The sequence below is a fragment of the Macaca nemestrina genome, chromosome 2 (assembly GCF_043159975.1).
Source record: "Macaca nemestrina isolate mMacNem1 chromosome 2, mMacNem.hap1, whole genome shotgun sequence".
Lineage (NCBI taxonomy): Eukaryota > Metazoa > Chordata > Mammalia > Primates > Cercopithecidae > Macaca > Macaca nemestrina.
In genome coordinates this window covers 26,033,580-26,051,483 of record NC_092126.1, presented here as the reverse complement: position 1 = coordinate 26,051,483, position 17,904 = coordinate 26,033,580, and the positions used below count along the sequence as shown (strand labels likewise).

Sequence of the window (17,904 nt, the reverse complement as noted above, 5' to 3'; positions counted from 1 at the left end):
GTGCATTTTAAAATAATCTTTCTTCTAAGTGGAAGAATTAACATTCATTCTACTTTATAACACTTTAAATGAGCATCTCTACGTCCATAACTAATGAAATACTGCCATATAAGGGACGTGCTTCTTGTAGCAATCATGAAAGTTGTTTCAATTAGTAGTGAGCCTAACTTGTGATCAAAATTTGAAAAGTAACCATACAAGCTACTTTAAAATATTTAACATTGTGGTGGTTTTAAAACATGCCCAAAAATTCTGCCCCTATCACCCCCAAAGATGCACTCTATCTGCCTTCCACATAAGTGTGGGCCAGCCTTAGTGACCTGCTTTTCAGGAGTAGAGTGTAGTAGAATTGACAGTGTGTGGTTTGTGGGAGTTGGTCATAAAAGACATTGCAGCTTTCTTCTTGCTGTATCTCTGGGAGATGCCAGCTGCCATGTAGTGAGGACATACACACAGCCATATGGAAATACCATGTGCTAAGTAACAGAGGTCTCCTACAAATAGCCATATGAGTGAGTCTTTGTGAAAGTGGATCCTTTAGCCCTAGTGAGGCCTTCAAATGACTGCAGCCTGGGTGACATCTCCACTACAACAGAGTGAGAAATTCTGAGCCAGAACCACCCAAATAAGACACTCTCAGTCTGATGACTCACAGAAATTACATGGGATAATTTTTTTTATTTAATCCATTAATCTGGGGGTAATTTGTTATGCAGCAATGTATAAGTAATACACAGATATAATGTACTTTTCTCACTTAAAGAAGACATTCCTGAATCAGCCAATATGCCATTTTGGTTAACTTTTTTAACCTTTCTGAACTTCAGTTTCTTGATCTGAATAATGGGAATATTATCTATTTCACTGGTTTACTGAAAAAATTAAACAATTATTATAGTTAACAATTCCTAGAACATTGTGTGATTAATTTTGGTTTACTTCCTTTTTCATCAATGAGAAGCCAACAAACATATATAATTTTGATCAATCTTCTGTTAAAATATTAATAAAAATTGAGTAAAGCCTCAGAGTTAGAGAACCTAGTTTCTAAAAGCATCATGATACAAAATTTCATCTGCAAGCTATTTATTTAGAATATTCAATAGATTTTTCCATAAAACTTCCATGTAAAATGAGTATAACACTTAAGAAGCCCACTAAAGCCTATTAAATTCTCTAAAGTCTCTCACAATAGTTAAATTAAAAATAAATTGAAAATAACCCTAATGATATGGTAATATATTTGTAGGGGATGCTGTGCTCAATTCCTCTCTGAAGGATTCATGCTCCAGCTGCTGGGCATGCTGCATGCTGATAGCCCTCAGCTCTCTGTCCTCTCCAAGAATTATGCTTAGCTGAAAATAGGCATCTTACCCAAAGTCACACCCTCTTCCCCTGGGCAGCCTGTATACCTTCACTGGTTCATGTGGAGCTATGTGTCCAGTGTGTCCAGATCCTTTGCTCCAACTGAGTACAACTCTAAAGACTTATCCAAGCTCCAGAGCTCCTTACGGGCTGTCTGAGGCCTTTGTTGTGATGGCAGGACATCTTGATTTTCCCTCTGCCCAGTCTTTCCTCCTTCTCTGTAACCCACAGTTATTAATCCTGAGAGCATACCCCAATACACTTGCTGTAAGCAAATATCCATCTCAGAATTTGCTTCCCAAGGAATCCAAATTGTGATTTTTTTTTATTGTAGTGCACCTCATGTTTCACACTTTGTACCTCACCTTTAGGGGACTGCTAGGACTGGAGTCTAGTTATAGGGCTAGAAATAAAGAGAAGTGGCAGGGTTGGTCCTGAGGAGACTCAGTCTTGTCTTTCATGGTGATTAGCTCGGGAGAAGCCGTTACAGTTTCCTCAGGCAATGCAGGGGTAATCCTCTCCGATGGGGTGGAAAGTGATTCTCTAACACAAATGGTGTTGTTTAGGGAGTAGGAAATTTAATTAGAAGAGCACAGAGCAACAGAGATTTTTGTGATAAATTGCATGGTGACTTTGGGACAACTTCAAAAACTGTTAGAAAGCAGAACATTCATTGCTTGTATGTATTTCTTTTAAAAATTTTATCCCACTTCTAGGTATATATCCAAAAACATTAAAATTAGTAAGCCAAAGTGATATCTGTATTCCTATGTTCCTTGCAGCACTATTCACAATAGCTAAGATAGGAGAGCAATCCAAGTGTCCATTATCAGATGAACAAAGAAAATGAGGTACACATCCACAATGGATTCCTATTCAACCTTACAAAAGGAGGAAATCCTGGCATCTGCAACAGCATGGATGAACCTGGAAGACCTTACACTAAGTGAAATAAGCCAGACACAGAAAGACACATATGACATGATCTCGTTTATATATGGAACCTAAAAATCTGGAAGTCATTAGTAGTAAGCATAATGGTGGCTGCCAGAGTCTTGGGGAGAGTCCTGGATGGGGAAAAAGAAGATGTTGATCAAAGGGTATAAAGTTCAGTTAGACAGGAGGAAGAAGCTTTAGTGATCTATTGCACATGATGGTGATTACAGTAAACAACGATGCATTGTATATTTTTTAAAAAAATATTTCCTTAAAGCCAATGTATCAGTAGTATGGTTGACTTAGGCAAGCACAAATTATATTATGACAGTACAATGTTGTAATTAGGATAGACTTTAGAACTTTAGAAATACAAGCTCAAATCCTAGTTATGCCACCCACTAGCTGTAAGTCCTTAAACAAATTAGTTAGCCTTCCCTGGCTTTGATTTTAAATAGAAACATAAACAATAACTTAAATCAATACAGAAGATGAACTTATTGAAAGAGTATGGAGCTATTAAGTCTTAGACTCAAAGAGAGTGTTGTGTGGCTATTGTCTTGCTCTCCTCATAAGACTGGGGCAGATTTGCCAAAAGAAGCACTGATAGAGAATGAGGACTTTTAAGAAAGCAAGATGGACATCTCTATCTCATGTAGCTCACTGTCCTACCTAGATAGATGTCTGCAAAGCTGCAAAAATAGTCCAATCTATGCCAACAGAGTACTTGGGACTTGACTGTAAAGAATGATGCCTGCTTTTCTAAAAAATACAGAAGATGGAAGGCAGTTGGAACACTCTGCAATGGCAGGGTAGGGGCGACAAGAGGTTGCACCCTATACTTTCATGTTGGTGTGGGGCAGAGATGCCAGGTGGGTGTACAATAGCATCCAGATCTGAGCTCACTTGATGGGATCCTGACACAAAAGGAAATTGGGCATGGTGAAAAGATCAATTTGTTGAGGAAAGGACTGGGCGTGTGGAGCTCACAAGTGGTGAGTTCGGTTAGGCAAACACACAGGATCATAATCTAGGAGTGTACGTGTATGCTGTAGGGGGATGGTAATCTCAAAGAACATAACACACACTGCATAAAAACCAAGCACATAAATATCTATCATGACTTAAGGTCACCAGTGGCCACAAATTATGTAAGTCATAAAATATGTTTTGTCTTTTTCTTTTAATCTCTTACCTCCTCATTTTGATTCTAAGATCCAGAAGGGAAAAGAGATACAGATAAGGACACCACAGATCACAGTCCAATTGAAATTGGCCAGGTGGAGTGAAGAAAACAGAATCTGAGGCTCAATTTTGAAATTGGACCACCTAAGGATTATTTATTCCTGAAAGTGAAAATTATCAAAAAATAAGATTGTTCTTACAATTGAAAGTGACAAAAGAGCTGTCGTATCTTCCAGAGATGTCATCAGTGAGCAGGGAAAGAGGAGTCAACCGAGAAGAGTTGAAAGGTGTCATTGGAGAAAAAGATACCATTTTTTTTCTGATGCATATTTTATGTCCAGCTCATTCAATAAATTAGAGTCAAAAGTTATGCCCAGAAAAGAGAAACTGCTTATGAAACAACAAGTATAGTTTAGAAAGACCAAAAAATGAAGGAAAGGGGAAAAGGATGCTTCTTGGTAGTTAAGGAGTGTGTGTGTTTGTGTGTGTGTGTGTGTGTGTGTATAAGTTAAAAGATACTGGTGAGATGGTTCCCTATCTGTGCACCAGAGAGCATTATAAGATCAGGGCAGCTTTGGTGTTGTAGGAGGCAGTAATGAGGTTAGAAGAGGAAAATCTAGTTAGGAAGCGACTGCTAAGAAGATAAGTGATGTGCACTTAGATATTCACGTTTACTGGATGTTTCCTAGTTAGTTGTTCATGACCTGAGATGCGTCTATTTCAGGAAGAGAGTAAGTCACATGAAAAAGAAATTGAAAATGTATTTCCTTGAAAACATAATCCAGGTTGCTAAATAACTTTTACCTACGCTGAATGTTTCATCAAAATCAATGATGCCTATAATCAGAAGTACCCCATTCTTATTTAGTTTCCCTACTTTCTAACATCCATCAATTCAGCAATGGATTATGAAAGTCTAGATCACGCTCAGGCACCTAATGTGACTATAAAGAAGTGATATTCTCCTCAGTGGAATTACTCTTTTAATGTTCTTGCTTTCCAATTTACATCAGTTAGAAGCTGTTAAAGTAATGGCACAGGCATTAGAAAAATAAAGAGAATATGGAAAGGAAGATTGCTTGTATCTGTGTTTTATTCATCACACTGCCTGTTGAGTTTATATCACTGGCTTCAAATTTATCCAGTTTCTTTTCTTTTATGACTGGAGACATTAAGCTAAACCTGTCATCTCTGTAAAATAACATTTGTAGTACTCTCAATCTTCTCAGTGTAATCTTTAATAACTCTCCTACGTTCAAGTTGACAGCAAGCAAGTAATAAAATGCCTAATACCATTTTATAGGTCACATAATGCAACAGTTTATTTTAGCTCAGCAGGGCAATAACAGGTAACAGATAATGAAGTCACTATAGATTTGTATAATATAGTTTCTGAGTTGGCAACAGGTTCAGAAAAGGCTTAGAAATCATCTTTTAAGCTATGACAAAACAGAAGTGTATTTCCCATTTCCTCTCTTTCTAATGATTCATAACACTAAAGTTAACTCAGAGGTGGTACACTTCAATGTTCAGAAGCTGAGGTATGTTATACAAACAAATCAACTTTTTAATGGATGCCTTTCTCACAGAACTTCAAATTACATAAGGGAAAGAAGCAATTATTCTACAACTATTTAGAAATATAACATTATATTTCTACGACTATTTAGAAACATAAAATTATATTTCTATGACTATTTAGAAATATAAAAATATCTGGCCGGGCGTGGTGGCTCACACCTGTAATTCCAGTACTTCAGGAAACTGAGGTGGGCAGATCACAAAGTCGAGAGATCAAGACCATCCTGGCCAACATGGTGAAACCCCGTCTCTACTAAAAATATAAAAATTAGCTGGGCATGGTGGCGCGCACCTGTAGCACTTGGGAGGCTGAGGCGGGAGAATCGCTTGAACCCAGGAGGCAGAGGTTGCAGTGAGCAGAGATCGCGCCACTGCACTCCAGCCTTTTTTCCACTGGGGGTGGAAAGAAAAATACCTAAGAAATCTCTGATCAATACAAGTAGCCACTGGCTACCTGTGACTTTTGAAATTGAAATAGAAATTAACTGAATTTAAGTAAAATTTAAAATTCAGTAACTTTAAGAAGGTCTTATTCTTTTATTATGGTTTATCTGCCTTATTTTATCTTCTTTATTAGTTGGAACATTGTTCTCTTAGAAGCTCTTTCAGAGAGTTGTACTATCTCTAGACACTGTGGTGCTAATTCTATTCTTTTTTTGCACCTAGTAATACTGTGTCTCTTCATACGAATTGATACTTTGCATCAGTTTTAGTTCCAGCTTAACACTTTGAGCTACACTTCACTCCCTGTCCCTTCCTGAGCATTAAAACCCGACATACTATCCTTAAGGCCTATATCCAAGTGTAGTAAACAGATATATGAATGTCTCTTTTTCCTTTTCTTTCTCTGTCTACTCCCCCACACCCCATTTGTCTTTCCCTCTTAAGCTCTACTAATTCAGTCTACTAATTTAAAACTTTTTATTTTATTCTTTTGAGGATTTGTCCTAGCAGTTGGATCTGCCTGGCTTCCTACAGGTTCAACATTATCCACCCACACTCTGTCTATTTAGTGACATTTCTTTGATCTTTCTTTGGCTCTTCTTTTCCACATTTCCTCTCACATATGTGAAAGGCCCAATTCTCAAAATAAATTTCTTTTTCTACATACTCCTGGTTAAACTCTGATTGAACTCTGACTGATAACTTTCTATAGCTGACACGTGAAGAAAAACACTACAGAAATATTGGCGTATGCACAACTGTGAAGAAAAATGCTTCTAGCAACAAGTAACATGGGGCCTAATAACAGTAGCATAGATCACAGTGACACTTAAAGTCAACTTAACAATAAATATGGAGGAAGGTGTCTCGGGACTGGTACAGACACTTCAAGATTCCATTACATACCCAGGTGCTATCTTTACTCTCCATCACCCTCAGCTTTAATCTTGTTTTCATGCTCAGTGTTTCACTGTTAGAAGATGGCTGCCACATCTCCAGAATTATATCTGTGTTCAACTAGTACAAGGATATAAAGATCTGGGCTAGCTACAGGTGTTTGTTGTGTTATAAAAATTAACATTTTAATAGATTCTCTCCCAACTAACTTCTCCTTATATCTCATTGATTAGTACTGGTTCAAATGGCTACTCCCAGTTCCAACAGGTTCTGAGAAAATGAGAGCACAGTGACTGGCTCAGGGTGATCATGGATAATCTCTTGGAACTGGCAAATTGTTCTACATACCCTCACCACAAGACATCTCTCACCAATGACCAAACAAATCAAGGTTCTGGTAGAATAAAAGGAATATGAGAAGGATGCAGAATGCTTTTTGGGTAAGCACTAGAACTAGTGTTGGTCTTAGGGTGGGGAGAGAGGAAATGATATATTAAACAAGAACCCCGAGGGGTGTGCATGTATAGTCACATAGACAATATAAAGGTAACATAAACAACAATAATGGCATGTTAACATTTTGGACCTGACTCCTTGGATAACTGAAGCTATTAGAAGCAAAAGGATGGCATAAATATATGTGTGTTTTAGAATGGTATCTAATGGAATTTTTTGGCCTCTAAGAAGAAATAAATTCTCTCCACAATGACTCCTTCATTCTATAATCTTCCCTGAAAAGGAACAGTGAAGATGAAACTCTAGGATTCTGGGGCCTTTTTTTAGACGTGAAGGTAATAGGTGCGCATCAGTGATAAGTCAACTGGGACTCCTCCACATGGCCCTATTGCTTTTCTTCTTCTGTCCCATGAAATAGTCAGGCCCAAACCAGCCACCTAGGAAAACCCACTGTAGCAGGTACCTGCCTTTGCTCTACGTCTCCTGTTGCCTTACTGCTGGTTCTGTCTGGTATAGAACGGGTTTCAGAGTGCCAAGCTGTCTGCAGCACCTTCAGAAAGAGAGCAAGCTAAGGCGAATAAGATAAAGCTGTTTGTTACTCTACTATTCTTGGGACTTTATTTTTAGTGCCACAAACTGTCTAAATTCCAAATTGTATGCTCACATTGAAAATGGGCTTTTCCTAGAATTAAAAACACATTAATTTCCTTTTTAAATAATTTTCCACAAATGTTCACTTAGAACTTTGAAGATAAGCAATCTTTTTTTTAAAAAAAAAAAACACACAAAAAACATTATCTACTCATGTGTTGTAATTTAAATCAGTGGTCCCATCCCTTTAAAGCACAATTTAGGTCCTGGATAAAGAAATAGGTCCACTTATGTTTAAATGGCACCACCTGTAATTATACACATATATTTCCTTTGATATATACATAAAAGGAAAGCAATACATCCTACAGAGAAACAGATGTCTATGAAGTAACCTGCTTTCTAGAAAAAACATTCCTAAATTGTAAAGCTTTATAGTTAATATGTCATTATATGGTAGACAATGCTAATTGTTTCTGTTGTATTTTATAAGAGAGAGTTGAGTGCTTTGTTAATTATCTCAAATTTCACTTAGGAAAGTGAAATAGGTTTCTATGAAAGTTCTCCCAATCCCAGGACACACTGTGATGAAAGAATCTAAAAGGATGAAACTATTTTCAAATAGAGAAACATTTGTTCTAGTCATAGAAAGTCCTATACTATGTCCAGGGTAGAGGAAATGAGAATATAGAAAATAAAAATTTTGAATAAAAAAACAAAGTTTCAAATTTTATAATGTTGAAGCTTTATTAAGGGTGAGGGGGCTCTATATCTTGAGTTGTGGAAGTAAGTCATGAAATTTCAGAAAGTATTGAAATTAATGAACAAGTTTATTTCCAATGATATAATTTATAAATAGCTTACAATTTCAACTGGCTTCAATGTAATCACTTTTGTTAAGTTTTCTTCTCCTGTCTTCAGAAAGCCCTTACTACATGAAAATATTTAAGAAATAGTTTTATTAACAGTATAGGTGTCAACTAATATTAGGAAAAGTGCGACATTCTCCAGTCTGCCAAAATTGAAAGATTTTTACCTATTCAGTTGCTAAATCTATGAAAAGAATAAAAATATTGATGCACTGAACACTTTGAAATAGAAAGGTAACATGGTATTTATGAGATAGCTCAGTCCTGGATACAGAATTATCCTGTGCCTGGCTTCGGACAGCAATAAAGAATGTATATGTCTGCATCACAACTTACCTTTCTCTTATTCCCTTTAAAAGCTAATTTCATATTTGACAGATAAATAATATCCTGAAGGTTCCAACTCATTCTTCAGTATCTCTACATCATTTTTATCAAGCTTCTGCCCCAAAGTTGAAATCTTGGCAACATTCATGGTATACAGCAACCTATCTAAACAGTGAACAGTATAATATTTTTCCCAAAGCAAGAAAGAGTATTTTCTACAAACCTGAGGAAAAAACATTATCCAGCTTCACACTAGAGGTCACTAGGTGATTGAAAAGAAATTGCTGACATTTATCCCTCAACTGCACTTCTGATGATTAAATCAACTACAAACCTGCCATTATTGGCCTTTGTTCTAAGGAGCCACCTTTGAAGTTAATTTTATGCATTCCTCCATACATGCTCCTCACTTTCCCTGTAATACTGCAGAGAATAAAAATTATATGATGGGTAAGTTCAACATTTCAACATACTTAGAAAATATCCCTGATTATTTGAGTAAGCTCACATTCTCTTGGGTTGGCAGATGAATGTGAAGATGAAGAAGAATGAAGTACGATACCTATCTTTTTTCTATGGACACCAACAAGATTAGTAAAAGCACTAAATCTAGTTTTCTCTTCCTGGACATGCAGTTAAGTGCCTAAGACACACACCGATACTGTTTTTGCTCTGCCATCTGTGGTTGGTGCATTTGATGATGGCCCCATCATAGACTGTCTTGACATAAGTCAAAGATTATTAATGCAATGGTCCTGCAAGGTCTGGTAACTCATTCTATTTACCAAGAAACCTGAAGGAAACTGTCAAATTCAGAAAAAAGAGACATAATTCTTTTCTTGAGATGAGCAATAATTTATACCTGTAATACCCGTCATGTATGTTAATTGTAGCATTATTTTCATTTACCCATATGAGTAATTATGATGAAATTAGGAAAAGAAGAAACTGAATCTCAAGATTGTAAATTAGACACCTTTATTCTAAGTTATTTTATAGTAAGTGACTAAAGCCATCCTGTGGTAAGCAAAGTCTGAAAAAGGATAGAATTTCTTAATTGGACATGGAAAATTCCTGAACTAGACATGGGCAAAAGCCATGTACAACAGATACTGCGACTGTACTTTGGCATTATATACTTCTTGGAAGTAATTTGTGAATTGAAAAATTAAAAAAAGTAACCATCTTATTAAACTACTCAATATTTTGGTTATATAAGAGGCTTCATCTGTTCCTGCAAGCAGAATGAAGCATTCTCTAAACAATTTCATCAAGAATTACCAGAATTAGAACTCTTCAGCTGCTTGCTGAAGAGCTGGTACTGAAATAAGTATTATACTTACTAACTTTTCTTCTATGGAGATTGGTTATAGATTTGCAATTTTTAGGATGGAAAATGATTTTCAAATCTAAGATATATTGTTATATTATCTAATCAAAACTAAAAAGAATCAAAGGATAGAATGTTAGATAGGAAGGCAAGAAGGAATGGAGAAAGGGAGGAAGAGGAAGAAAGAAGGAAGGACACGAGTAAAGTCAGATAAGGAAGAAAAAAGAAGAAATATTGACGGTTGGGAGAAGGAAGGAAAAAGGGAATGGAGAAGAAATAAGGAATTAGAACAAAAGGAAAGGTAAGGACTTGATTCTTAGTGCCCTGGAATACACATTCTTCTCTGCACTTGTGCTGTTTGATTCGAAATTGAGGTTCCCAGGAAGACTCGGGGCCAAGTGAAAAGCACTTGCTCTGAGCACATAGAGAAGGCAGGCCACCTTGACTGGATTGCCTCTCAGATGGTTTCTGGGCATTTTCAATCTTTTCAGAAGTTCGGACTTCTAGCTCCAAACACCTCAAATCACCACTGAACTAGAAAGTTCTTCAGCAGGAAAAATGTAGCAATCCTTAAGGGCAGAGACAAGCAGACCTGGAAAGGCTGAAGGTGCCCTCAGAATTTACCTGCTTGAAACAAAGCTAGGTTCTGGTCAAAATCTAGACCTTTGCTGTGTTTAAGTCTGAAATAATTAATTAAAATCATCATTTGCAGACAAATCTAATAATATATCCCTTTTGGATTCCTGCTTTTTATTTTTTAAATTACTTTAGGTTAAAATTAGTTTTATATGAAGAAGAGACAGAGTGAAAAAAAAAAAAAAAGGAAATTCATGTAATTTCCTCTGAAGGAGGGTGGGTGAGAGGGTGAAATGCCATCATTTCTCCATATTTTTTGCTTTATTCCTTAGGGGAAAAGTAGTTTAAACTTCCAGAAACTTATTCTTTCCTAAAATTTAATAATTGTTTTGTTTTTTTAAAGTATAAAAAGCCATACACAACAACCTTTCTAGGGGAAAAAATTATTGGCAAGGAATAAAAAAGCAAAGGTTCCAGCCTCATTTCTGCCACAAATTATGAGATTACACAAATAATTTAGGCTTTCTATTTGCATTTGTAATAGAAGCATAGTACTGGCTATCCTATCTTACAAGTTTGTAGTGGAAATTAAAGAAATGGGGAGGTTGGACAGTTTGGATTAAGAACTGTTTGCTGAATTGAATAATACATTTGAAGGTTCTCTGAATAGGTAAGAGCACACTATTTTTAGAATTTAAAAAAATACAGAAAGAAGTTAATTACCAAACCCATACATATGTGTCTCCAAGGCAATGTATTTATTTATACTGAGAAGCATTTTCTCTTTTATAAAACAACCTTTACTATTGTTTTGTGTTATTCATGAATGGCTTTGCATCCTTTAAAAGGGCAGTTTATCTTCATGTATTAAAAATCTATTCCTTTTCTCTGCTTGTACTAAAATACATTGATTTAATGTTCTCTTCCTATGTCTAGGGATCTTAAAATTTGGCTTCTGATTATTCTGTACCCTAAGCAACACTTTGGAAGCATAAAAATTTTCCTATGATACTTTTTAAATTTTTCTGTGTACCTGTAAGATGAAGACAACTACAGTGAAGTTCCCAAAGGGTTTTACATAAACAAGTGTCAACAGCTGTGCAATTTGTTTGTCTGTGCCAGCTCATTTGCTTTGAAGAGAAAAGGCAAAGACTAGCTGATCCACAATGATCAGCTAGAGCGAAGACATTGATTATGTCGATGCACAAATAATTAGATACATAGTTACCATCAACAGCCTTTGATGTGTTTCAATAGCTGTAATTCTATCCTTTGCTATCATCCAGCCCTTGGCAGAGAAGCCAACTCTTAATTTTTCTATGGGTGGATCTAAGCATAAAACATTGAGCCCAATGTCTAATACCAGAAAATTACTAATAAATGATAGTTGAACATGAATCTTGCATATTGGTTACTTCTGATTATCATCAGAGAAAATTATATAAGCAGGCTGAATGTTTCCCTTTTTAAAATTCCTGATTCAAACCTCAAATTGATACTGCCTGGTATTTCTATTATGTTTCCATAGCTTGCTTAATTCCACAACATAAGAAAAAACCTCCATTCTTCAAATTTGTATGCTCTCATTCTCCAACGAGGGGTCATTTGATAACCTCACATACACATCATTGAAATGCTCACTCCCTTGTCTTCCCGACACTGTTCAATCTTACTTGTTCCATCATCACTTTCCCTGCTCATGATAATAGATGAAGTGAGTCTCTGTCAAAAGTATATCCTTTCACTGAACTCTGGAACCCTTCCCTTTCACATCTTCATGTGGACTTTCTTCATTCTATTAATTCAGTGGTTCTCAAAATGAGCAACGTCACCATCACTGAGGAATCTGAATCAGAAACGATGGTGAGAAAAGGGGGGTGCTTCTGAGGTACTCTAAAGTTTGAGAATCATATTTAAGTTAGTTCAGTAGCCCTCAATATTAACTATATATTTGAATCTTGTAGAGTAATTTAAAAAAATACTAATTATAAGGCCCCACGCCAGAGATTTTGATTAGCTGGTATGGGATTGGCCCAAGCAATGATACTTTTTAAATCTTTCCAGAAGAATTCAGCATGATACGAGAGTTGAGACCACTTATGGGTAATAACCTTTCTCTTATGTTGTCAATCTCATTCCTACCAGTAGGTTATTCCCTTCAATTTATATGCACATTATAATCACTTAATTTTAAAATTTTTCCTTTCCAGGTTCCGTAAAGATTCCTCTCCAGAGGCCTAACGTCATGTGCAATCACTTCTCCTCCCTCATCCCAATTCACCCTTCAATTTCACTCTAATCTGATCTCTATTCTCAACACTCTATTGAAAGTGCTCCTGCAAAAGTCGTCAATGAACTTCATATTGCCAGAGCCAAATGATGATTCTTTGCCCTCATTATCCCTCTTCATTTTCCCTCTCTCTCCTCAACAAACCTTCTTTCTTGGATTTCATGATAGCTCATGCCCTTGATTTTCTCTTCCAGAATGACCACTCTTTTCTAGTATCTTTTGTAAGATTGTCCTTCTCTGTTAAACTGCTAAACTTTAAAGATCCTCAAGGCTTATGCTTGAGTTCTCTTTTCCTTCTTGTACTTTCTTTCCAAAGAAGTTTTGATCCATTCTCTTGGCTTTAAATATTATCTACAAAAAACCCTCTCACATCTATCCCAGATTTTTCTCTGAGCTTTAGCTTCAAATATTTAACTGCACTTCCTTTTCAAATCTTAGGAACATTTCTATCTTCAAATGCACAAATGAGTTCATCTATAACTTTTTTTGTCTTCCCAAACTTTGTAAATACCATCATAATCCATCCATTTCCTCGAGTTGGATGTCAATCTCCAAATGTAGTGAGGATATTCTTCAATTCTTTAATTCCCCATGCCCAAAAGACAGCAACTCCTACAAATGCAAACTGCAAAATATATCTGAAATTAATCCAGCTTTGTCTCCGCCATTACCAACTGAGTCTAAACTACTGTAATTTTTTTTCTACCTAGACTAATGCCTTTCAGTTTCACTTCTCACTTCCAATTTGCCTCCCTTTCCTTCCATTTTTCACTGAGCTTCCAGAAGAATCATTTGAAAACCTAAATCAGATTTTGTAATTCCCCAGTTCAAAAGTCTTCATTAGTTTCTCACTTCATTCACAAAAAAAAGATACATTCTTTATCCTCCATTACTGTGACCTGGTCTCTATCTGCCCAGCTTCTCATGTCCTACCCACTGTTCCCCAACCTTGATCACTTTAGTCCAGTCTCTCTGGTTTTCTTTCAGTTATCTGTATGAACATTTCCCACCTCCCATTAGCTGGCTTATTTTTTAATGAATATTCCCCCACACCCTATTTTTTAATCATTTGGGTCTCAGCTTAAGATTCATCTCCCAAAAGTGAGGCTTCCCATAACAAATCCACTTAAAGTTGGTCCTCCAGTGTTATGCTATAACACAGTCTCTATTACTGTATAATCACAAACTACAATTATGTATCTACTTGTAATTGTTTATGTTTCTTAGCCCAATAGGACTATAAGCACAAGGACATGTCTGTTGTTCATAGTTTTATCCCTAGTACCTGTCAAAGAACATAGTCCAGAGTGAGTGATCAATACTTTTTTATTTAATGTCTACATTTTATATTTGGGTTACGATTGAGCACCAATTCCTCTTGCGTCTCTAATAACACATTGAAAAATATAGTGACTTATTGTTGGACAACATATTTGAAGTTCAAGATCATATTCTCCATAAATTTATTTAGGAAATTATCCATTTTAAAGCTCTTTATGACCGTAAGTAATTACAGAAAGACAGATGAATAGAACAAAAAACATATTTAAAAAACACTCATCTACCTCTGAGTAACATGTTTTTAATCATGTTAATATATAAGAGCCACCTTCCAAGTTATAAGGACTCTTTGGTTAGAAGTCATGCTTTAAAAATAAGCGTGAGTTATTTTCAGAAACAGGACAAGACCTTAATGTCCATTATAACTATATTTAAAGCAAATTAAAAATATATATAACAAAAAGCATTAACAGTGTTAGTAAATGAATATGTAGCAGAGGTGTTGCTATAGTTCGGTATTGATGTCTGCTTTTTGTTCAGACTATATGAATGTTTCATTTCTTTACTTTTTTATTGTATAATTGCACTAAGCATAAATTTTCCTGGACTAGATTATGTTCCCATACAGAATTTTGGTTAAATTCTACTTCTTCCATGCCTATTTTTAGTACTCTCAAAAGAGCATCTTTTGGTGGTAGAGGTAGAATAATTGAAAAAGAAGCCCAGACACAAAAGAGAAAATAAAATTAAAATTGTCCAACATTGGTTGTTACCTAAATACATCATCTATGCTGATGTAATTTGGTCCAGTTCAGGCAAGACTGAAATAGATAAGGCTTCTTATCAATAGATTATTCCAGAAATTGGTCTTCTTTTGTCTTAGAAAAGGCCCACAAAGGGTGAGGTTCTGTATCTAAATGCAAAGCAGACTTCCTATTTAACACTCTCCTTGATGAAAGAATCAAATAAATATTTGATGTTTTTGGCACATAGTTGCTATTGTTTTGGTTTGCATGTAATGATTCCCTTCACACAGAGATTCTTCTCAGTAGATGTTTTAGAGTGCAGTTGTAGCTGCCTACATAATTTCTACCTTAGAAGCTGTTTCTAACAACAACAAAAGAAATGGGAGAAATAGAATGTCAGTCTAAAGCATGATTTTAAGTAATAGGTGTGTTAGTGACAGGTTACTATTTATTCACTTTCCATGTGAGACACTCCCACTCCACTTGTAGAAAATGCTCACTTACTCTATGTCTGATACCTGAAACCTGGTTGTGGGGTATCTGCACTGATAGCTGACAACATGAAAAGTTCTAGACAAAAGAAAAAAAATAGGGTTGGCCAAATAAGATCAGGTATCTTTATTGGATTTCAAAACTGAAGACAATCTATCTTAAATATCCCTGAAATTTGTGAGTACCATTTCAGTTTCCCTGGATTCCTTCTCATGAATGCTAAAAGCATGGGACAATTTCCAAGGTTCATTATCTGAAACGTCCAGCTGGATATGCAATGTTCAAAATGTTTAACAAACCCCTTTTAAAAAATAATTTTAAAATAATTTATTTAAAAATAATAATTTATTTAAAAATAATCACAGCATAGACACTTTTCAAAAGACATAAATGATTTGGTTGCTCGGTGTCTGTATTTTGAGAAAAAAAATATGTTGACAAATTAAACGTTTGAAAATATGTTGACAAATTAAACGCTTGAATGATTGTGTTATAACCAAGCATGCTCATGCATTATAACCAAGCATGCTCACCAATGCTTGGTTATAACCAAGCATTGCAATATAACCAAGCATGCTCATCATTTGGTGATCATAACAGATAATGTTGACCAGGCTCACAGAGAAAATGATCCAACCATGCAGTGCTACCATCAAGTGCATATGTGTCCTTCTCATTTATTTCTTTTGCTCCTGTCAAAAGATGAGTGGATAAGGATATGGTATTGACATATTATGTCTCAACGTTCACAGATGAGAGGATTTTGCAACACTGTATGAAGAAAATCAAGCAAGGCACAGTGTTTAGCAAGGCAAGGAAGTTCAACAACAAAAGCAGTAATGCCTGGTCACCTTGTTGACATTATCTTCAAAACAGAAATCTCTAATAGTGACAGGTGATGGCAATCAGGGTGTTTTCAAGATACTTCTCAGGCACGGCTGTCAGGAATCTGTATCATAAGCAGTGGCAAGTTGCAGAAGTAAATGTCATAAATGTGAAAAATAATTTTGAAAATAACTTTTTTATATAGGATATGGTTTCAAAAAATATGGATATATAAGCAAAGAGAAGTTATATAAAGCTGTGTATACAGACTCTTATACCTAAAATTTTAAATTCAATAATGTGGTTTCTAACAAAGTATGCTTTGTCAAAAAAATGTGTGGAAATTAACCTATTTTTTAATTTCAAGTGTGTTAAGATTATGCTTATCTTAATTTTTGAAGGTCAAAAACTCTTAGTTTTAGAATAACCAGAATTTACATGAAAGATGTAGAAGACAGAAGTGGAATCAAAGTTAGTCAAAAAATGTGAATGGAAGTTTGGATTAAATAGGAATAAACAGAATGAGTATGAGTGTCATAGATTACTGGTAACCTAGGTTAGCCAATGCTAAACTTGAGTGTCACACTACATAAAAAATTGCAACATTTCCCCCATCACTAAAATGAAATTAGGGGATAAAAGAAAAATATTTGCAACAAACCAAAAAAAAGATGATCAAATGATATATCTGATTTCATAAATAAGCCTTCAGAGTAAAAGATGTTACTGAAAAATATAATTTAAGAATCCAATAAATAAATTATATGATTAAAACAATGTTAATTATATAATTAATATAAAACTATGAAGTAGAAATTGACTAATGATATTTAATAAAAAAATGTTCTGTTGAAGGTCTTTTCTACAATTCTAAACGCAGGGGTTCAACAGAAATTTTCCTTGGAAACTGGAATGGGGAGAGATTTCTGAAGTGAATTAATGGTAATTACCAATTAGTAGATGATTAGCACAGAACAAAAAAGTTCCCTCACCATTTTTGCAAAGCAGATCAGCGCTTTTTCATTACTGGGAAATGCCAGCATCCTACTATATATAATAGGGAGATAATGCACTAAGGAAGATTATTTTGGTTTTCATTGATAGCATAAAGTATCCAAAATCAGATTAAGTATGTCTTTATTTATATTATTTTCTCTTGAAGGATGGTTTTTCCTTTGATTTTTAAAATTATAGCAAATGGTATATCTAATGAGAAAATAAATATCTTGGACATATGGGTATTAAAAGACATATGTAGGAAATGCATAGTGCTGATTCTGATCTTTGTGTATGTTTAAATATAGGTCCTTAGAGATTCAAATATATGTGTGTGTGTATGTGGGTATATATATACACACACACACACATATATACATACACACACATGCGCGCACGCGCACACACACACACACACATATATATATTCTAAAAGCACCAGAGCAGTTATTTTAAATATATGTTCGGGGAAAGAATATCAAAGTTGTTATACTTACCTGGTAGACTGCCAACCTCTACCTATGTTAATGAAGGCACAAAATGTTCAGGGATTGTTTTATAAGATGTTTTTGCCATTATAGTTTGTCATATAATTACTTAGGAAGTTCTAAAGTATGCCTGTCTAAGTCTTTAATAATATGGGTCCTGAAAGATAATGGATCCTGGAAAAATCATTGTGTTTTATCTCACAAATTTAGAGTGTTATTGACACAGTAA

General features: G+C 35.3%; 1 protein-coding gene and 1 long non-coding RNA gene across 12 annotated transcripts in view; one reads left to right on the top strand and one right to left on the bottom strand.

The window, feature by feature from the left end:
- Positions 1-3,646, top strand: part of LOC139361858 (uncharacterized) — a 157,575-nt gene extending 153,929 nt beyond the window's left edge. For both annotated transcript variants that reach the window (XR_011619645.1, XR_011619644.1), the window contains one exon: positions 3,517-3,646. This is a non-coding gene — a long non-coding RNA (uncharacterized lncRNA). The remainder of the gene's footprint in view (positions 1-3,516) is intronic.
- The window catches only part of LOC105488914 (zinc finger protein 385D), a 988,258-nt gene that overhangs the window by 659,760 nt on the left and 310,594 nt on the right, over positions 1-17,904 (bottom strand). The window lies entirely within an intron of this gene.